Raw genomic sequence first — 23,248 nt, forward strand, 5'->3', positions numbered from 1 at the left:
ATCACAAAGTCTGTCTCTCAGTGCTCAATTCAAATCCCCCTTTGCTTCAGTTGTTTGTAGAAGGAGCTACGTAACTGTATGTGTTGGATCTCAATATTTATAGTTAGAAACACACAAAAGTGAAGCTTTGAAAACATGTCTGCCATTTGCAATAGATTAACAAACCCTAGCCTACTTAATGAATAAAGCCATGAATCAGCTTTTGCTGTTATATATTATTGACTCACACACCCTCGTCTCTCATGCATTACCTGAAAGTACAAGATGAGGATGCTTCATAAACAATGACATTGTAAAAATAAAATAAAATGTGGTTAAACATGTATCTGCAACTCAACTTGGTTTTAGAGTTGAGTCTTGAATTTGATTCTGACTTCCTAATCTACCGGTACTCAGAAAGCATATTTGGCTTTTCCAAATAAGGGCACAAGAAGAGCCTGCAGAATAAGGCCCATAGCCCTTATAGACTGGCATTCTGTTGGCACAGTGGCCAACTTGAGGTGGTTTGGGCATGCTAAGATATTACAAGCCCATGAATGGAGTTCAGAGCATGATGATTCTAGATCGTAGGGTTACTCATTTAATATTTTGATTCAGTAATGCTTCCCAGCTTATTCAGAAATGTAAAATATACTTTTATGTCACCCTCAAAATAGGTATTATCTGTAAAGCAAAATGATTGTTCTCCTTATAATTTGTCTAAACTAACTGTGGTCACTTATCTGCCACGTACCACTTGTGAGTCACAGTGTTATTTTATCCATGCTTCAATGACTCCAAGAGGGAATAAAACACTAGGTTATGTTTCCACCCCCACCTCTTTCTCTGGTACATGAGCTCAATCTATAATGAAGAGCAAAGTTATTACCTTCTAATTTACTTTAACTTGGTGTCTGAGGCAGGTGTCCCTCACAATCAAATCAATAAGACTTATCTAAACTTTAAGGCTTATTCAAACTTCATGGGGTAATGTATTATTATTAATTTTTTGCCTTTACACAGTTATTCATGTATTAATATATTGCTGATCATAGGCTTGTTCCTAGATCCCCACCATGCCATGCATTTGGGGAGCCTGTTCTAGGCACATAGGCTTGCCCCTGAGTGCACAGAGTTTCACATCACCAGGGGATTCTACATGCACAAAAGCACACTCTCCTCTACAGATGTGGTTCCTAATTCATGGACAGTGAGGTGGAACATTTGAATAGGACTTACATATCTACTGCATTAGTAAACTAGCCAGATTGCATGTGGTGGACCCAATATTGACTGATGTGTTTAATAATGTTTTGTGCATGCTTTTCTTATCTTATTCTTATATGTTGTATACCATTTATCATCTATCTATCTATCATCTATCTATCTATCTATATCTATCTATCTATCTATCTATCTATCTATCTATCTATCTATCTATCTATCTATATCTATCATCTGTCTATCATCTATCTTTCTTATCTATCTATCATCTATCTATCTATCATCTATCCATCTATCTATATCAGATTATAAATGGATAAATAAAATAAATAAATACATTCAAAAATAAATTTTAAGCTGCTTACCATAGTCACCTAACAGAGTTCATGTAACACCCACTTCGCACTGAAAGAACTCGTGAGAGGATGTGGTCACATGGGCTAGTCCACTCACTCACCAACCATGCATTTGGTCAGCAACTGAAAGGGCTGTACAGACATGGAGTTATTTCACTAGAGAAGACTCCCTAACTCAATTAGTCCACACACAGAGCAACTGCATACCTTAGGTCAGGGGTGGGGAACCCATTTCAGCCCAAGGGTTGAAATCTCAAATGTACAAAATTCTAGGGAGTGCATGCCAGAGCCTTAAGTGTGCCAGCCAACAGATGTGACTTACCTTTGCACTGTGGGGGTGCATTTAGTCAGAGGTCTTCTATGCACACCCACCCACAAATACATTTCTCCACCTTCCATTCAGGTGAAGCATTATCACAGTTGAAACACACATTCCAGTCAAGTTAAAGCCCATGGAATGAGACGTGTGGTCTCAGCAGAGATGCAATGATACAAGTAAGAGAGAAAATCCGGGTGATTCCCAGGTCTCAGGTTTCCCACCCCTGCCTTAGATAAAGGCACTGATGGGGGGATGTGGTCACAGTGCTGATGACAGGGCTAGTCTGCATGACCCTATGACCTCTATAATGCATGTGTTTCATCTAAGCCCCTATTGGTTCAGGAAGTAATCACCACAAAGCTGCTACAGTGGGTCACTGTCAGTGGCGTAGCGTGGGGGGTGCAGGGGGGGCCGGCCGCACCGGGCGCACCATCTGGGGGTTAGGGTTAGGGGGCGCAAATCCACAGGTTAGCGGGCGCAAATCCACGGGTTAGGGGGCGCAAATTACTTGCCTTGCCCCGGGTGCTGACAACCCACGCTACGCCACTGGTCACTGTTGCTTATCAGAAGTGAGAATAGGAGGGATGATGCAGAGAGGAGGTCAATGCAGTGCTGGATTAGTCCCACTGGTGTATTTAGAGTATACCTACCTCCCCACCACCTGATCTTTCCCAACTCATTCCTGATACACATCAGTGACTCACCTTTCCTAAGAAGAGCCACAGCTGTTCAGAGCTCCCCTTCAAAAATTCTTTCTGATGTTTTAATTTTTAAATAATACTCTTTAAAAATAGTTTTAAAATCTGTAAAAAAAAAACCACACCAAATGAAATAAATATTATTCATCAGAAATGAATCTAAACAAATTGAGTTACTTCTGCACATTAAGTTAGAGCTAGGATTCGGTACTGGAAGTATGCATATATTGAGCAGCGCCTGCATGCATGAGGGCATATAAATAAATGTTTTGTGAACCTGAAGTTATTTTACTGAAATGCTGTTTTTACAGTTTTGGTGTCATTTGTATCTTCAACTTCTTGAGAGAGAACAGAGTCACTGACACGGCAGGGAACTTGAATTTGCATTGTATATTCATTATCATGAAAGACCTTGGTGCCAGATTGACAGTTCTGAATGCCACTGTTTATCTCTTGAAGAGAGATCTACAGGCATTTAATACTCAGGGTTCAAATGGAAGCCTTTAACTTTGTTCTTGCTGATGCTGTGCTTATGCATATTATGCTCAGGAGGAAATGTACACTGTCTGTAGTCCTTATTTAGATTCTGCATATACCTCTCTTTTTCTGGTCTTTAACATCAGTTTTAAATCATGATTTTAAGGACTAAGTGACCTTTCGTGAGTCTCTACAACAATACTCTGGCTCCTCTTTTTAACTTTCCCCTCATCCCTACAATATAAGCCTACCTTCATGTTTGAGTTAACAGCTTATTGCCTTTCTCATTCAAATGAACCATTGTACAGATGGCCTGAGCTCAGAAGGGCTCTTGGATTTTTTTGTTGGGTTTTTTTTTTGACAGCTTATAATGGCAGCTCTGACAAGCTTCAGTGAAACTAGGAATGTATCGCAAAAGGAGGACATGCTGATGGGAAAGTTGCAACCAGCTCTCCAACAAAGTTGTTGCCTTTTTCTTCCCTTTCGTTAGTCTTCTTTTCCCAGCCTTGCAGAATGGAGGCTAGTCATTCATTCCTCCCCCACTTCTTGCACAATAGGAATCTACTTTCTGGAGTGAAAAGGTCCAGTATTTTTAATCAGCAGACCAAGCAGACAAAGTGATACCTTCTAATCCTCTAGTTCTCATTTAAATAATTGCACTTCCAATCAGTAGGTAATTCTATACAATCTTTAAAGTGTGCACTTTTCTTTCTTTTCATCAACAAGAAAGCCTTTTAAATGCTAAAATAAAACAAAAATGAGCCACACTATAGCAAGAAAGAGAGCGGAAATAATTTGGAGGTAGAGAAGGAGGTGCACACAATAAGCCTTTGCAAGCAAGTTACATGACAATATACTCAGTTGCCACTTTCCTACTGGCAATCTTTTATGTTGATGGTGACTCTAAACATTCATGGCTAAACAGGCATTCAAGAGTCAGATCTGAAATGTGGGCTGTATGTGAGTGGTGTAGAAAGTTTGGGTTCAAATGAGGTCAAACTGTTCAGCCTCACTGCTCATACCTAATCCCATACCTTGCTGTTCACACGACAACTTGTCATCAAACCATCACTCCTTTGCGTTATCATCAGCATATTCTGTAATCAATGTACAGTACCCAAATATGCTCTGGGCTGCAAGATCAGCCTTAGAAGATACTGGGCTGTTTCCAACAAAGTTGTCCCATTAATGAAAGGACGCCCACCTGCATGATGGATCTTCCTTTTCCTCTCCTCTCTGTGCACCCCCCTGTGCCCCCATACATTTCTTCTGGGGGTTCCCCAACCCCCTGGAGCTGATTTGGGAGAGGAGAGGGACAGGAAGTCCCATTGCACAAGCAGAAGGAAATCCTTGTGCTAACATGATGACATTGTTGGCTACAACCTCACAAGTTGGGCAGAGATACCAAAGCAGACAGCCTACACCTCTCAGATCCATGAATTACAATGGGATCATATTTGTTAGTTTCTTGGAAATGGTTCTCAAAGTGAGATGTTAAGTCTGACCGTCAGACTGAGCACCCCACACCCCAAAGTTATCAGGGGAATAGGAACCCAAGGAAATGCATCCATAAGGTTTATTCTGATGCACCAGGCACTAATTCTGTGGCCATCCAGTGAAAGGCTGTTTGTGAAACTGTCCAGGAAGGATGGAGGATCCTGTTTAAAAGCTCTGCAGGCTGGGGCAGCCTGAAGCTGCTTTGGTTGTTTCTTATTACGCCTGCAGCACAAAACAGACTGGAGAGAAGGCCCAGAGACAAGCTCTCAGTTCAAGACATTTTGCTGCTTGAAGTAAAGGACAGCATAGCATTCTCCTGCTCTATGTGCAGAAGCTGACAGTTGACTCTTCCAGATAGTTGACTCTTACTTCTGAGCTGGCAAAGAGACCGCATCTGCCACTGCAATCAAGAGCAGCAGGGCCAGAGTTAAGGGCCCAGGACAGGACACTTGGTGGGCAAAGGCTGTCTATTCCTTCAACATCTGTTGCCTGAAGTGGCTGCCTCTTGCCTGGAGGTCTGATTCAAAACATCAGTTACCTGGCTCAATGAATTTGGAAATGGACTTCCCTCTGCTGCCCTGGAAGCATTTTCACACTATTATGACACTGGTTTGCTCACAGTAAGCAAACTTGAATTGAAATTTAGGAGTGGGGGGACTCATCAACAATGATTTATTTTAATTTTTAAAAATCACATGATCAAGTGGCATAAACAATGCTTCAGATTTGTTTCTATCACTGGAATGTGGCTTCCTCTGTGCTAGCACTTTTTATATGCTTTTCATATTGCCTCCAGGAGACATGGGGATGCAATGCCATCAGGATTACTTATAGCTTTATTTACTAACCCATGAAGAAGTACAATGCTTCTGCTCATTTGGGGTGGGGTGGGTGAGATATGAAAGGTTTAAGATTTCCATCTGGAATGCAAAGCAACCTTTTAGCATAAATGCACAGCTCATCAATGGAGGCAGGCTAAAGACTGCCTCCATTACAGGCAAAGGAAGTCGATAAACCAATATAAAAGATAGGAACATAGGAATTGGTCCATTCAGCTCAGTACTGCTTACACTGACTGGTGTGGCTATTCAGGGTTATAGACAAAGGACATTCTCAACACTACCTGGAGTTTCTGGAGATTAAAGCAGGGACCTTCTGTATGCTTCCCAAATATCATTGCACTCATGTTTTTAAACCTACAGTGGTCAACATGGGTATTTGTCTTGTGTTCAAAGACAATGGTTTGGCTGAACTAAGATGACAATTATGCAACAGTCCAAGAAAGTACAAGATTATGCAAAATACTACAGCGTACTAGAGAAGCACCATTAAAATCAAGACAACCTTAAGAATGACCTCAAGAAGCTTTAAGCAACCTTGAATGTTGAGGCTGTCCACTAATTTAATCCAAAGCATTATACGGGATTAATCACAAACATGAAGTAGTTTGCAGCCAATATGCATCTTTGGGCTCATAGAAGGTCCTGGAGAATAGCTATATTAGGGCTATGCACAGTGCCCACCCCATTTTTCCACCTTCTTCTTCTTTGGTGGTCACTCGTAGCTGAGTTTATGTCTTCCATAAACACAGTTTTAACAATGAGCCTGTAAGTGACTGTGCAGGCCAATTCTGGATCCACACGTCCTTCCGCAGTGGGGACATAGGTTTCTGGGCAGGAGTTGATCATGGTGAGGGTTTGCCAAGCATGCCAGTGTGGTGTAGTGGTTAAGAGCGGTAGTCACGTAATCTGGGTAACCGGGTTCGCGTCTCCGCTCCTCCACATGCAGCTGCTGGGTGACCTTGGGCCAGTCACACTTCTTTGAAGTCTCTCAGCCCCACTCACCTCACAGAGTGTTTGTTGTGGGGGGGGAAGGGAAAGGAGAATGTTAGCCGCTTTGAGACTCCTTAAAGGGAGTGAAAGGCAGGATATCAAATCCAAACTCTTCTTCTTCTTCTTAGCACATTTCTCCCTTTCATCCTGAGTTCGAGCATCTTTTAGGCAGTAGCTTCTGTGTTACAGAATACAGGGGAAGAACTAGTAAATTGGGGGTGCTGTTTTGCTGATAAACTTGCTTCTAGAACAACCACATGATAGGACTGGGATTTGGATTTCAAGCCACCACCCCCCATTTATGAATTCAGCTGTACTTCTCACAATGCCACCATGTTAGAGTTGTGTCTGCAGCTTATCTTAATTCATCCATTTTTTCTTCCCAGTCACATTCATGTAATGCTTAAAAATTCCATTTGTATTCATGTAATTCCTGTTTGCTGCTTACTTCCTATTTATTTAATGCATATATTCTAGTCAATAATCTACAAATTGTATACATATGACTATATAATGCTGAATTCATAAACTATAAATGATGCAATTGAAATGCATTAATGGCAAACACCACCAGCAGTGCAATTCATGAATTGCAAATGCTTGAATTTGGACTCTGAAAGCAACTCAAAGAAATTATTTTGAGCATTTTAATGACTAAATTTGAAAATTATTAACCTAGAAATGTGAACGCATTAGAAAGGACTTTAATTCTATTCATCAGTTTCAAATAGAATTGGAGATTATCTATTCCAAGCTCTTTGTCTAAAATAGAATACTTCATTTGTGAGGCTTTATAATACTACTCATAATGTTTGATATCTATATTGCATAGTTTAAGTTATATATTATATCATATTACCATTGCTGGGACGCAGGTGGCACTGTGGTCTAAACCACTGAGCCTAGGGCTTCTGATCAGAAGGTTGGCAGTTCGAATCCCCACGACGGGGTGAGCTCCCATTGCTCAGTCCTAGCTCCTGCCCACCTAGTAGTTTGAGGCACGTTAAAGTGCAAGTAGATAAATAGGTACTGCTCTAGCGGGAAGGTAAGTGGCGTTTCCGTGTGCTGCTCTGGTTTGCCAGAAGCAGCTTAGTAATGCTGGCCACATGACCCGGAAGCTGTCTGCAGACAAACGCCAGCTCCCTTGGCCTCTAGAGCGAGATGAGCGCCGCAACCCCAGAGTTGTCTGTGACTGGATGGATCTAATGGTCAGGGGTACCTTTACCTTTACCTATACCATTGCTAGGTAACATACTGGAGAGAAGATTCTATCATTGAGTACACATTTCATGGAGAAGAAGCTGCCCACCTAAGATTGTGGAGTTTTAACTAGCTCCACACCTGCACTCTATGTGCATATGTATTGGGGGAAGGGGGAGTCTCTACCCCAGTCTGTGCCTGTTCATTAGAACAGTCATCATGAACAGGGCTGGATTTAGGGTTGATATGGCCCTAAGCTACTGAAGGTATATGTCCAGCTGTCCTTTGTCAACAACAAATTGTCACTGTTTTTTGTGTGTGTGTTGAATATATGCTATATGGTAATTTATCTAATAGGTATCTAAAGCCATTTGCACATAACAAAATATGTATTTTATCAAAGTAATTGTTGAACTTATCTTATATTTTGGAAATGTACATCCAGTTTTTTTTCTTTCAAATTTTTTTGGGGCCCCCCAAGAGTGTGGGGCCTTAAGTCATAGCTTGTTTAGCTTATATGTAAATCTGGCACTGATCATGAGCCCCCACATTTGTACATGTGGGTTCTACTGCAAAGATTCCTAACAAACATATTTAAGCTAGAAATGGAGTTTGCTGCTGTGCTGCCATCTCACCCCACAAGACTGCACACTTGTAAAGGGTTTGTATGTCGGTAACTAGGTCAAGAATGTATATAAACACAATGAACATTAGTGGGAGGGAAACATTACAGTCCCAGACTCTGTCCATTGTGTTACTTAAAGCATCTTTAACATGTGGCTGCTACTCAAATAGAATCTGTATTTGCCTATCAGAATCTGAAACTTAAAATTCATTGAAGCTGGATTTTGATGTTTAGGGCCCTACATTTTTTTAAAACAAGCAAGCAAACAAATTATTTTAAGCTTTAAAGTACCCAAATATTTGAATGTGTTTTAAAAAAAATAAAAATGCACCAAATGAAAAAAACCAAAACACCTTTCACTCCTACAAATGTCCCCTTCATTTTGATTTTCAATCTGACTAATCCAAATCAGTGTTTTGAACAGACTTTGACATTTTAAAAACTGGAAATTTATCCCAGCCCTGGATGTGAACTGGCAAAATATCAGCCACAGACTGGCACCAGTGCAGTTGGGAAACAGAAGCAGAGAGCAAGAACCTGATTCAATTCTGATGAATCCAAAACTTGGCTCGGTGAGGGGGAAAAAAAATCTTCCAATTTTGTTTGAAATGTGACAATGTTCCTTCCCACACAGCTTTTATACAGACCTGGCTGTAAGGCGGGAATGTTGGCACCCTGTCATTAGGTGAACTGATGCCTGTTATGAATATTCAGCTGCTCACATTGCTGTGACCATTTTCTGAGTTTGCAAACTATTGAGGCTGCAGCAGGCTGGAACCGGGTTATTTCCCTATGGTCTTTTTGGCATTGAACACATGGAAGCCATCAGTAGGAAAACACTGGCATCTAAAAGGTTTATGGGCAATGCAATTTATTTTATGATCAAATTACACCAGAGTAATGCTGCCACTTGCATTACAAAATTCAGTTCCGGTAATTGCTACCCTGGGGGTCTCCTCTCCATATATACCTCTCATTTATAATGCTAATGGCAGTAATGTGTGAGGAGAAGCAGGAAAATAGACCTTAAATATAGCAACAACATCTTGCTTGGGGGGAAATGGCAATGTGCCTTGATATTTCCAAGTGTTGTTGAGAAGTATGAGATGTGTGCATCACTCTGTGCCAAATGTAAATGTATGCAAACTAAGGATATGATGTGTCCTTGGCACACTGGGTGCCATTCATACCCATTTTCTGTCTCATTCCTAAGTAAATGTTGCTTGCTATGCCAAGGCATCAGTCCACTGTATTAACTGACTAACATGCTCACCATAAGTTGGGCATGTGTGTGCAAAGCTATCCAGCTGGTAGGAAAAGGGGATATACTGTGAAAATACTTTCAATTATCTGTGATTAAAGAACGTTGTGATAGGATGTGGCCTTGAAGCCTGGTTGCCATTGTCTTACATGTCATGCTATTCCATTGGCCAAATGGGCATGTTTAACTTGGGTTGCCCCATCACAATTCCATGGGGGTGTCTGCCATCCTTTGGGGTTTATTACTTGTCAGGAAGAGTTAGGTTCCTTTTGGGAAACTTTCTTCATCTCTTGTGGGCTCCCTCAGTCCACATAAGCCCTGTGGTCATTGCTTTTGAGATTTATGTCTGCTCCTCTTAGCATCTGTCAGGAAACTCATTTATACTGCATATAGGAAGCATCTTATCACTCAATAGGATGGCCTCCTGACACACATTTCCCCCCGGTGCCATCCTGTAAAACTGTATACTTGTGTTTTTTTCAGAGTGGACTCTGGATGCTGAATCCAGAATAATAATAATAATAATAATAATAATAATAATAATAATAATAATAATAAATTTTATTTATACCCCGCCCTCCCCAGCCAAAGCTGGGCTCAGGGCGGCTAACAACAATAAAAACAATCCAACATTCTAAAAACTTTTCACCATAAAATCAATCAGAAACAAATTGATGGCAACCAGCAAGCAGGACCCTGTGCAGATTGCCAGAGGAGGGGGTCAGGCTGCGCCCTGACCAAAGGCCTGGTGGAACAGCTCTGTCTTACAGGCCCTGCAGAAAGATGTCAAGTCCCGCAGGGCCCTAGTCTCTTGTGACAGAGCGTTCCACCAGATTGGTGCCACAGCCGAGAAAGCTCTGGCTCTAGTTGAGGCCAGCCTAACCTCTCTGAGGCCTGGGACCTTCAGGATGCAAAGAACTTCTTATAACCATGTGAATACAGTCCAGCATGATTCATGGATTTTATCATTGCACTAGATGGAAAAAGTATAGCAAGTTCCCTCTTCTAAAACAGCTAATAATATTCCAAAGTGCCCAGGTACAACCCTGCCCTCCAACTTTCCAACCTTCTTTGCTGCTCTGCCTGCGACCAATTTGTAATAGGATTTCCCCCACTGCCGGCATTTTTGCCCCTGTGAAAAATGAGTTTAAAAGGCAGTAGGGCCACAATTTAAATAAGCCAAAGAAGACCCGCAATCCACTTTCTGGCTATAATAGTTTTATGAAAACACACAGTATAAATCAAGCCTCTGCGGGCAACAAAACGGCAGAATATAGCTGAGCATTTCTCTTAATTTTGCAGTTTCACAAAGAAGTGGACAGGAGCCATTATTTAGAAGAGGTATGTGAAGACCTATGCCTGAGAAAGAGATAGATCATGCTGGTATTTGGGGCCTGGACCAAAGACCCTGAAGTGATCCTGTGCAAAAGAAAAGACTTTCCGCCACAGTTCTGTTGGCATATATGGTTTTTTATAGCCAGTCTGCAGCTGTGTGCGCAAGGAATGCTGCATAACTTACACAGCAGGAGGACCAGCTATCAGCTGGGAACAGTGGCAGCCATGGGCTAAAGCTGTTGATGATATACCTCGAGGAAGCCTTCATGGCTTTAAATTATGCTAGTGCTTGCCTCCCTCTATTTTGCCCTCATGTCAGATTTCTCAGGGATGACAGATAACCCCAAACTGAAGCTGAGTCAAAAGGCAAGGTGAGGGGGCATTTTTAATTAATTGCATCATCTGATGTTCAAGTATCTGAAGTGTGGGTGGTTACTGAATTATTAGAAGCCCTTGCAAATATTTCTAAGCAAAACCAGTTAATTTCCAATTAATTGTGGGTGAACTCCCTCAAACCCTTTTTCTTTCTTTTGAAATAATGCATTATTTTCTCTCATGGGGTGGGACATGCAATGAAAGAAGCGGCTTATGAAAAATTCAACATATTTTCTGTCTGGGTGTGACTTTGAACTGGCTTCAGTATGAGGATGCTAGATCAAAAGACAGAGGAAGGAGATCTGGACATCTCATAGACTCTATCTATCAAGATAAAATTCTCAGAAAGAAATACTACCATGACTGGGTCAAATCTTTGGTCTATCTATGCACCGAAGAACTGATGCTTTTGAATTATGGTGCTGGAAGAGACTCTTGAGAATCCCATGGACTGCAAGAAGATCAAACCTATCCATTCTGAAGGAAATCAGCCCTGAGTGCTCACTGGAAGGACAGATCCTGAAGCTGAACTCCAATACTTTGGCCACTTCATGAGAAGAGAAGACTCCCTGGAAAAGACCCTGATGTTGGGAAAGATTGAGGGCACAAGGAGAAGGGCACGGCAGAGGATGAGATAGTTGGACAGTGTTCTCGAAGCTACCAGCATGAGTTTGACGAAACTGCAGGAGGCAGTGGAAGACAGGAGTGCCTGGCGTGCTCTGGTCCATAAAGTCATGAAGAGTCAGACACGACTGAGCGACTAAACGACAACAAAAATGCACCAGAGGGGTTGGCCTTGGGGGGCACCTCAACTGTCATGTAGAATGAAAGGTAAGAGGGAGGGGGTACCAAACTTTGACATCACACAGGGTGCAGCTGAAATTTGAGACCCCAGGTCTGCCACTGTATGTACTCATATTGATCACCAACCTCCCCTGGTATGAGTTCTTTCTCTGGGGTGGCACCATCCTATCAAGCACTAAGGAGTATTTTGTCACTTATAAAATTCCAAGGTGTACTAAAATGTGTGGTACAATGGTAATCTGTACTTAAATCTATATTTCGTCTCCATTAGTGGCACTATCAGATGCTTCAAATAGAGTGAATGCCTTCTGTAGAAGGGAAGTGAAGGAAAACAGATGATCTGGTCTTTCCCTCATAAGAGTAGGCAACCTAACATTTCAGTGTTAACTGTGGGTAGCATCCAACTAAGTTTTATCCAGACTAGATCCATTGAAATTAGGGAACCTAACTTAAGGTCTGATTCCGCTAAATAGTTGCACTAGTGGGAGCCAGTGCAGTGAGTCCCACTAGTGCAATGAGGCTTTCCCCCTTCCCTCCCTCAATGTGCCCATCCATTCCACTCCCAAAATCAGCTCTGGGAGGTGACTGGGAGAACCTTGGAACAGTGAGGGTGGGAAGGAAAAGGGAGATCATTCGTTCAGGCAAGCAGAAGTTCTTGAGCTGGCAGAATGATCACCTTAGCCCAATGTTAAGCTCCACCCTCAGTTATGTCCATTACTTGTAATGGTTCTACTTTGAGTAAAGCTTAGTTTTTACCACCCCAAGTCCTGGTAACCTCCTGATTAGACTACTGCAAATGGGGCCTTTCTTTGGAGACAACGCAGAAAGTGCTGTTATTCCAAAATACAGATTCCAAGCTATTGAGCAGAACTGACCAATGAGAATTAATGTCTCACCAGTTTTAGAACAGCTGCACCAGTTGTTGGTCCATTTCTGAGCTCAGTTCAAAGAACATCAGCTTACCTTAAAAGCAGGGGTTGGTAACTGTGACATTTCATGTATTGCTGGAGCCCAATTCTCAACAGCCACAGCCGGTGCAGCCAATAGTAAGATTTGGAGGCCACGGGTTCCACAATCCATCTTTAAAGCTCTAGGGAACTCAGGACCTGGGTATCCAAAGGAACATGTTCTCCTACATGAACATATGTGGCTGTTCCCTAGGTGCCCCTGCTCATACATATGGCAACTGCAGAGTGAGCCTTTTATGCCATGCTGTCCTACCTTTGGAATAGGCTCACAGGAAGGCATAGCTGTTGCCAGTTCTCAAGTCTTTGCAGCACCAGGAGAACACATTTTTCATTCCTGGGATTTTATAAACCTTGGTTGACTCAGTTTTTCGGAAGTTTTATAATTTTACTATTTTGCTTCTTCATTTGTTGATATCTGCTCTTGCTGTTTTAATTGCTGTAATGCTCTGTTAATCACCAAAGGGTAGAAAATACATTGACGGAACAAACAAATAATTTGCTTTAGTTGAGATTTCTGCATAGCAGGGGGTTGGACTAGATGACCCTTGTGGTCCCTTCCTACTCAATGGTTCTTTGTGTGATGCTTCTGAAGCACACCAAGCCTTAAAGGTGATCCTTGGCTTTAGCCATAGCTTGCAACAATGAGATTCACAAGAGGAATGACCTCATTGCCTTATAAAAATGGCAATTGACGTCTTAGTTTGATGAAGTCCTTTTCTGCGTTAAATGAGGAAAACGGCATTTCTCACTTGCATTTTTAGTTCAACCTGTTAAACTACAATTACTAGGCTGGTATCTGTCCCTAAAGGAACAAAGACAGTTGTAACCTTTCTGGAGAAATGGATGAGTTCATTATTAGACTTGGCAGAAAAACAAGCAAAAATGGCGAGTGCTCGTAGATTACAATCAAGATGTGCGGACACAGATAAAAGACCTAGAGACATTTTAATCAAACTCTATGACAATAGATTGTGAATAGATTAATTCAACAGGCTTTACAGCAAAATCCTGAAATTTCTGTTAATCAGGCAATGATTCAAGTGTTTAGAAATCTTTCTTCTGAAGGAAGGTTAGAGCACTACAATATGTACTTCAATTTTATTACAAAACCAAACCAATTATCTATGGAACCTTCAGTTTACTTCATTTCTTTTTTATTTAAATGTAGGCTAGAGGAAAAAATGCCTGATCCCCAGAAGAATGTATATTCATTTTGAAACAAATTAAAATATTTGATAATATTGGGAGTAAAATTTTATGATTGTAACATTTGAGCATAAGAGTATATCTTATGAAAGTTTACTGCATAGAGGGCATTTAATATATTGATATACCAATAGATTACTATATGAAAATAAGAAGGGCTAGGCTGAATCAGGCCAAAGATCTATCTAGTGCAGGCTCACTTTCTCACAATGGCCAACCAGAAGTCTACTTAGAGGAAGTCAGAATGGATACAAAAGAGAGTCATCACAGTTAGCAGCCACTGATAGCCACATTCTCCATGAATTTGGAGCTTGAAGTCACTACTGACCTGCTAATCAGTGCTGATTTCAAACCCTGCTTTAGACAGGAGTTCATCTACAGAGCTCCACATAAGAAAGCCTGAAGTGCACTCAATCCCAGCGGGTTCAAAGAGCGGGCATGAGTTGATTGGTGCTGACTTTAAAATGTGATTTTGGCAAAGGTTGGCTATGCTGTGGCGCTCCTCTGCAGAAACTCTTTAGTGCAGCTGATCCCAAAGTCAGTGCCTATCAGCAGATTGGCACTGACTTCAAACAATCCTTTCTGCAGAAGTTGGCTGCACTATGCAGTTCCTGATGGGGAACTTTGTAGCCCAAAGTGGGCTTCTTATCTCTGATGATCAGCTTGTCAACAGTGACTTTAGGCATCACTTGGCAAAGAACAGTTGGGAGTATACTTTAAGGCTGCTGGTAGTTTGTTGGCAGCTGTGTCTCTGTGTCTCACACCTAACATCACATGTGATGTCCAGAATGGGACAAGTCGGTGTGTTTTGCGGAAAGCAAGCTCACAGAACAAACTGGGAGCCATGCTGGGCCTAATTAGGTCCATGGGCTGGAGGTTCCCCACCCATGGTTTAAAGCATCTAGAAATTTTGTGCGACTGGAACATGAATTTACTCAGTTTGTGTGAGTTTAATTGAACTCACTCTTTGCCACAACATTTTCTCCTTCGGATTAGTTCTTGATTTCATTCTCCATCTCAAGACCACCCTGGGTATGTGCATATATATGGGCTGTCTGTGTGTGTGTGTGTACACACACCATCGATCCAGTTTATTGTATTTGAACAGACTGCCTCATTGTCCTCCTCTCTTTCTCAAAGACTTTCTTTCAAAAATAATGCTGCATTAATAAAAGAATGACAAAGTAAGGAAAAATGATATTCAGGGTAGGACTATTTATTCTGCCTTGCACTAGTTTATCAGGGTCATAGCAAAGGCCTGCTTGAGATCTGTTAATGGGAAACATCTCAGAACTTATATAATGCCCATGTACTATCACTGGGCTATTGCCCTTCCAACTGGTTTTTTTTTTTCTTCCTGTTGTATTTGTGCTAAATCAATAGCTGTGCAAAAGAGATGATCAGAGAATTTCTCTTGCTCCTTAGAAAAGATGTGTGGCAACCCGACAAAGCATTGTAACACACTGCATTGCGTAGGAGAAATGGTAGAAGCAAACTGGCGCTCTGTAATGACTAACATTCTTGACAGCCAATTAAAGGCATATGGGAACTTTAGGCTGCTATTAACTGGAAAAGTTAATGCATTTAACAGTAGTGAAGTATGTGAGCTCACCCCATTCACCTTGTATTTTGAGCTCAGTTTTTTCAGAAATTTCTGAGTAAGAATTCTTGGGGAAAGCTCAGGGTCTTTCGAAGCAAGAGACCTCGGACGAAAAAATACTCCTGAGTATGCCTATAAGGCAATGAGGTCCTCAAACTTTTTCAGAAGGGGGCCGGTCCACTGTCCCTCAAACCTTGTGGGAGGGCCAGACAAGTTTTTGGGGGGGAAATGAACAAGTGACGATGAGTGGCGCATGAACGGGCTCCGGAGAAGGGCTGCTTTAAATGGCGGCTGCTCAAGAGGGGTGCTCAGTGTCTTGCAAGCGGCAGGGGCTGGCTGTGGTGGTGGTGGAGGGACAATGAGCAGAGCGCGAAAGGGCTCCAGAGAGGGGCTGGCACCAATAAAGCCAACCCCCTTCCTCCTCTAGGCAGGGCAGGGAGAAGCCGGGAGGAGGCGCTGCCATCACCATGTGATAGAGAGGGAGGGAGAGGGAAAGAACGTGAGTGCTGGAGATCCACAGGCCGATTCCCAGACCTTCTGCAGGCTGGATTTAGAAGGCAATTGGTCCTGATCTGGCCTGTGGACCTTAGTTTGGTGACCCATGGTCCACGACCATACTACCTTGAACATGCTTGTTCTTCTGAAGGAGCTTGCCTCCTTACTAATCCATCCTGTTGCAAGGCAGGAGGGAGAATCCTTGGCATCGGGAAGGATTGGAAATAAAAGAGGGCTTTGTAGGCTTCATCCTTAAGGCCTGAGTGTTCCTAAGCAATCTCAGAAATGTCACTTTATCCCTCTGAGGTGCCTGGGAAACCACCAGCAGAAAATGTCTAGCATGTTCAGAAATATGCAGTCCTTAAGGGTGAAGCATGCAAGGCCAGCCCCACAAGTGTCCCTATTTTCCAGGGACGTCTCTGATTAAAAGAAGCCATCCCAGTTTCTGATTTGATCTCAGAATCTCCCACTTTTCCTTAGGATGTCCCTATTTTCATTGAAGAAATGTTGGAGGGTATGGAGTTATCCACCCCTGAACTGCCTGCAGGCAATCCTATATAGGGAAGGGTTTGTTTTTTAAAAAAAATGTTTAATGTTTTATTATGTTTTTATATATGTTGGAAGATACCCAGAGTGACTGGGGCAACCCAGTAAGATGTGGGTTTATAAATAGTAAAATTATCATTATGGAATGGGACGTCCCTATCTTCATTGGAGGCATTTCCTGTTTCCAGATAGACAGCTCCTTCCCTCCCTCCTTTAGGTAAGTTCACTGGGGAAATTGGGATGGGAACTAGCAGGCAGGGATGACCAGTGGTGCAGAATTCTATCCTCAATTCATAATGTGACACGGGTTTCTGAATTGAGGGAGTTAATTGCTAAACTCCTCCAATTCCAAAATTTGCTGTCATTATTACTTACCACAGATGTGTCAGTGCCTCACACCTCTCTAAATAAATACTGGCAAAGCCAGGCCTTTGCTCTGGAGTAAACATTTGAAAGTGGATATCATGGTGAATAAGCAGAGGTTGGATGGCCATATGTCATGGATGCTTCAGCTGAGATTCCTGCATTGCAACTCAACAGTTATATGATTCCCTTCCAACTCGACAATTATATGATTCTGTGATTCTACTTGTTTGCGAGTGCATATCTTTTCATTGCAGTCCCATTCCTGATTACTAGTTCCATAGGTTTAGCCTCTCTTAAGTCAACTGACTAAGAAAAGAACTTACTTTTGAGTAGGCACATGTAGGAGCACACATTTTAAACACATATAATTGAGTGCAAAATTGTAAACCTTCCCTGGCCTACAGGAAGTAGCAAACATGAATATATTAATGAACAAGAAATGTACAGGGAACATTCTCCCAAAACCTCGGTCATGACAGTGCTTTTATGTGCATCACAGCATTTAAGCAATGGCCGCCCGTCTCTCCCCAGTGAGCAGTGCCAGATATGCCTATTAATGTTAATAGATTAGTTAATGCATGTCCATTCCAAGGTCCATAAATTGTTGCCTAATTGGGCTTTTCACCATGTGCCTTGCAGACATCAATGAGCAACTCATAGCAGGCAAGCTGGAAGAACAGACACGATCCCTAGCCCCATGAGATGGCTTGTAATGGAGCCAAATATTGTCACTGGCAGACGGCACTTGCTGTGCCGTTCCTTTGTTTGAAATTCACTTTCTTCCATTGAGTTGGGTCCTAGTTTAGCTGAATTGCGCACAGCGAGTCTATCTGTGTTCCTACAGCCTCCCCTGCCTTTTATCAGCCCGCTTTTCTGCACATGCTTTCTTTCATCTGGGCACCTTTCCAAACATTTCCACTTTGATCAGACCCATTAATGTCAACGATCTATTTTAGGTCGCACCATTTCCAATGCCTTCAGATCGTTTCTCCTGTCTCCTCTGGAGCCCTCTTGAAAGAACAAGACACATCCACACACACAGCAACAAGTGTGCTGTTTTTCAGTGATTATTTGGGTGTGTTTGCACGACAAAGCACAAATAAGGCTGCTGAACACCTGATATTTTAATGGGCCCTCAGAAGAAAAGAAAGATGCAGAATTGAAAGCATTTGGGCAGGGTGGCCATACAAAACTTTGGGCAGAACTTTAAAAAGCTCTGCAACTTTTCTGTCTGGATTTTCACTGTTTGAAATTTGGCAGCCCTAGATTTGGGTAATGCTCACTATGAATATCTCATCCCTTACTATCTCATTAACACCAGCCTTTAGTTTGTTTTTAAATCCTCACAAAAATTCATCTCTATTTTGTTGCAAATGAGTGCTGCAAGCTCTCCACCACAGGTTCAGCTAGGATGTGGGGGCAAGGGGGTGGTACAGTCAGCAGCATCCCTTCAAAGGGATGGAGAAACAGCCAGTTGTGAGAAGATGAGTGTGGCGATCACACAGGGTCCCTAGACGTTTCACTGTCTATTGATCCCTATGCCACCACTTTATTTCTCACTGCCACCACCCAGGCCCTACCTGGTAAAATACAGTCCAGTGAGTCCAGTGAGGATTAAGTTGGAAAATAAACTGTTTATTTATTCCAGTTTAACAAGTGTGTGGTTTCATAAACGGTTTCAGTCAATTACAATCATGGGATGCCTATCCAGACCTATAACTTCCACTACCTGCTCTCACTCACTAAACCACCTCTCAGATATTTACTTGTCTTCCTAGCTCCTAACTGTTCCTGACTCAGCTTGTTTCGCTACACTAACTCAACCTACCCACAGACTCGATCCCAATTTATTCCCACTCCAACCAACCACCCAACTCCCAACTAACTCCCCCCTTTGCCCCTCCCAGAGCTGGTTTTATAGTCCCTCTGACTCCACCTCCTGGATTCTGATTGGGTAACCTGTTTAACTATTTCACCTCCAGCACTCTCATATGTTAACGTCACATAGAGGATCAACAAGGAGCATTGCCCTAAAGAGTAAATTCAGGCTTTAAGTCAGGGTGGGGAAGTCAGGGAAGTTCAATCCAACTACAGAGCACAAGGCCTTTGAATCCAAACCACAGGACTTCCCAGGGAGTGATTAATGTCTCACTGCAGGAGGGGGTTGGACCATCGGCTTTAAAGAAGGGTGTAATATGCCCTTTTCTTAAGAGGGTTTCCCTATATCCTGAAGTGAACTGTCACCTGGTCACTAATATTCCTCTTTGGGATAAGGTAATAGAGATGGGGGACAGCTTCAGCTATGTTTGGATAAAACAGACTTTCTACACCCATTGCAGCCCAGCTTGGGCCATAGTTTTGGGAATGAACCTTCTCTGGTTGCCCTCAATGACCTATGTTGAGAGAGGGGCAGGGGAACACAACTTTGTGGCTTCACCTTGACCTCTAGATGGCTTTTGATGTCACTAGCCATGGTATCCTTCTGAACCACCTCAGGAGGTTGGGGACGCTGCATCCTGTTATACGGGACAGTTCCAGAGAATGGCATTGAGTGATTGTTGGTCAATCCCACAGGGTTTGATCTTGTCACCCATGCTGTTTAACAACTGCATTTAGCAATTGAGATCTCTCATCAAGATATTTGGGGTGAGGTGCCACCAATATATTTATAACACATAGCACTACCATTCGTGTGTGTGTGTGTGTGTGTGTGTACAAAGAGAGACAGTGTAGGTCTTGATCTACACCCTGAAGGCAGAAATGGGCTGGATGTGGGGCAATCATTTGACCCTGAATCCAGACAATGCAGAAGTGTTGTGGGTGGGTGGTTTCTATATCTAGCAGTTGGCAGAATTGCCTGTTATGGACTCCCCCCAATGGATCAGGTATGTAGTTTAGGGGTGCTCCTCAAACCCTCATTGTCACTAGAGGTCCAAATGGCTTTGGTAGCTAGAACCACCCATGTCCTGCTTTAGCTGATGCATCAACTACAAACATTTCTTGACAGGAATGGCCTGAGCATAGCCACATACACACTCCATGCGCTGGTAACCTCTAGGCTATACTACTCTAATACACTCTAAGTTGGGCTGCCTTTGAAAATTCCAGATACTGCAAGTAGTGTGCAATTTTGTGGCCAATATGCTGATGGGAGCAGCATATTGTGGCCAATATGCTGATGGGAGCAGCAGATTGAGCCCATATAATCCCCATGTTACAGCAGTTACACTGATGTTTATTCAAAACTATTTCTATCCTATTGTTACATGCCACCTCAATCTCTGAGTGGTGTGAGATTCCAGGGGTTCCAGCCATGTTTATCCAGGTTTCATGTTTCCTTTTGGAAAATGAGGCACAGCAGAGACTGTGGCGTCTTTATGATATATGGTTTATCCACACATTTATGCAACCCTAGCCTATGATAGAGGGGTTCACAGCATAATCACCCCAAGTGGGTTTTGCTTCTCCCATGGCTGTAGTTCTAGATTCAAACAGACATCAACCATCATGTTCTCTCACTCTCTCTCCAGCTCACCACCTTACTCCTATGTTACATCTCTTCTAACCCCAACTCTTTAAGCTCCATAGCTTTATCTGAAGAAGGAAGTGGTTCAAGTCACTTGCCAGCTCAGTCAGAGTCCCTTGATCTTTCATTCATCTAAATGGCCCATTCTTATGCAGGAGGCTAGTTCTAGTTAATTAGCTGTTGACACAGGAAGCACCAACTTGGCTTAATTAGCTATTGACACTTGCTGATTACAAGATATAGAAATTTCTAACACACAGCTTAATACAAACAGGTCTGGCTTAATACACATGAGTCTTAATACACATGGGTCTGGTCCTTTCCTGGTTTTAGCACTCTAAGCCTTAATTAAATTCTAACACCTACTTGACCCAGGAATTTAGGGTGTCTAACACCCACAAACTCATAACACTATACTTTTTGTAAGACCATGAGTTGTGCAGCTGTAACATCTAGTTCGCCCCTCAATCTGCTAGCCTGCTTGCAGAGTCAGGGAGCGCTTTTGCATAAAAAATAAGATTTCTTCTTGGAGCAAAGTAGCTATGTTGTTAATCACTGGGACCCTTAAATACTCAATCTAGCCATCAAAAGGACCCATTAACACAAGCCCATTTGCTAAAACAGACTGCAGTGAAAATAGCTTTTCCATATGTTCATAGGCATAGGCTTATTAATAGTTCAATATTCAGCTGCTAACAAGAGGCAGCCTCAGGCAAGGAGTCATTTTAATGACAAAAGGCCGCCATTGTGTGTCAACAGAGAATCCTTTCAATAGCCGGAGACCAGCCATGAGGATTAAACAATACAAGGCACATCCTTAATATGCCAATTTCCAGTATGTTCATGCAGAAATTGTATTCTCAGAAAACCGTCAGCCTAATAAACGAAAGATTGACAGAAGGAGGCAGAAATGAAAGCCCCTGAGAATAACCTGTATTTCTCTCCCAATTGTCTGCTGGCTCAAAGCTGACTGTGGTACAATGGAAGCTACTCAGCACTAAGGAGATATGCTGACAGGAATGAAACATGAGATGATTTGGGACCACAAAGTGGGGATGAGGATGAATTAAATGACAAAAAAATCCACTTGGCAACTGTTAGCAAAAGCCCCCAAAGTTTGAAGCTTTCCTGCACTTTGAAAAATAAATAAATAACCTGAGGAGTTCATTTGGAAAGCAAAAAAGAAGGCTGGCATGGCTGTCAGCAATCTAGATAGAAACTGTAGGCACTATAAAAATGTAACTGCATGTGAATTCATTATGCGACTGTCTAAATGAATGCAAACATTTCCAATCTCCTCTAGATTTCCTGCAGAGTGTTGTTCAAGCCCGAGAGGCTATTTGGATAAACAAGGTTACACTGAATACATGTATGCCTTTTAGATCCTAAAAACTGACAATTCACAGCTGGGAGGCCGACCCTACCATTAGGCAGAGTGAGGTGGCCACCTCAGGCAGCCAGTCTGGAGTGTCATGAAAAGGAAGCAAAAGGTTAGTTATTCAGTGTATTGTCATTGTGGGTCCTTCTACTGCCAGGGAGTGGGGCAAGCGCTTGTGGGGTTTTCTGCTGCAGGTATCAAAATACCGGTAATTTGGCCTTGGGTACTATGCCCCTTTACTCAAGAGGAAGGATATATGTTGCTTTACCTCTGGCAGCAAAATGTATGGTGCCAACCCTGGATGTAACAATATTGGGGTGAACACAGCTGTGCTGTGAGGCATCATAGCATGTCTGATTGATTTATTGAGACAGACTAATCTGTCAGTTTTTGCTTCTCATTTTTTAAGATTCCAAATTAATTTCTTTGCATTTCCACATCAGTTTGCAATTGTTTTTAAAGTCATAAATATTCATTACCTTTTATTGTTAATTTCTCCTGATTTGCACATTTCCCGTATGCTACACATATCTTCAAGGAATTTCCCCTCATATAATGCATTTTCGTATGCCATTTCCCCTAATGTATGCATTTGTATCCATATTTTCCTCTTATACAGACATCTTTGTACAAATGGTTTGGTTGGAAAACTGGATTACAAAATTCAGAGAGGTGCGAATTTAGGATTGCTGTATTTTGGTTTGCATATTGTTTCAGGAAGTGTGGACCATATTTCTTCCCCACTCTTACTGCTTCATGCTCTCAATTGCTTACACAAACGCTAAGCCACATATTCCCCCTGAAGCATAGGTCTTGTCTTCATCACAGCTACTCCATTCCTTCTCTGCTGGGAATCTTGGGCTTCTTTGATGGGGGTAAGAGATCACTGACATGTTCAGCAACTTCACGTGTATAAAATCAATAGAGCTTTCTTGTGCAGATGGGAGACCAAGACTCTTTACCCTACTGAAATGCCACAGTTACCTCTCATGCCGTCAACTGAATTCCTCAGATGTGTGTTGCTAATCCTCATTCTCATCGTGTTGGATCGGCAGTTGTTGAGGCAGCAATCTTTTCAGGAACATTTAGCACACAGGGGCTTGTTTTCTGCTGGCCACTGTCAATGCAGGCTAGTCTGGCCTCGCTGAAAGTTTTTAAAGAACAAAATTGTTTATCTGCTG

Source organism: Podarcis tiliguerta (genome assembly GCF_965153285.1).
Source record: "Podarcis tiliguerta genome assembly, chromosome: 6".
NCBI lineage: Eukaryota > Metazoa > Chordata > Lepidosauria > Squamata > Lacertidae > Podarcis > Podarcis tiliguerta.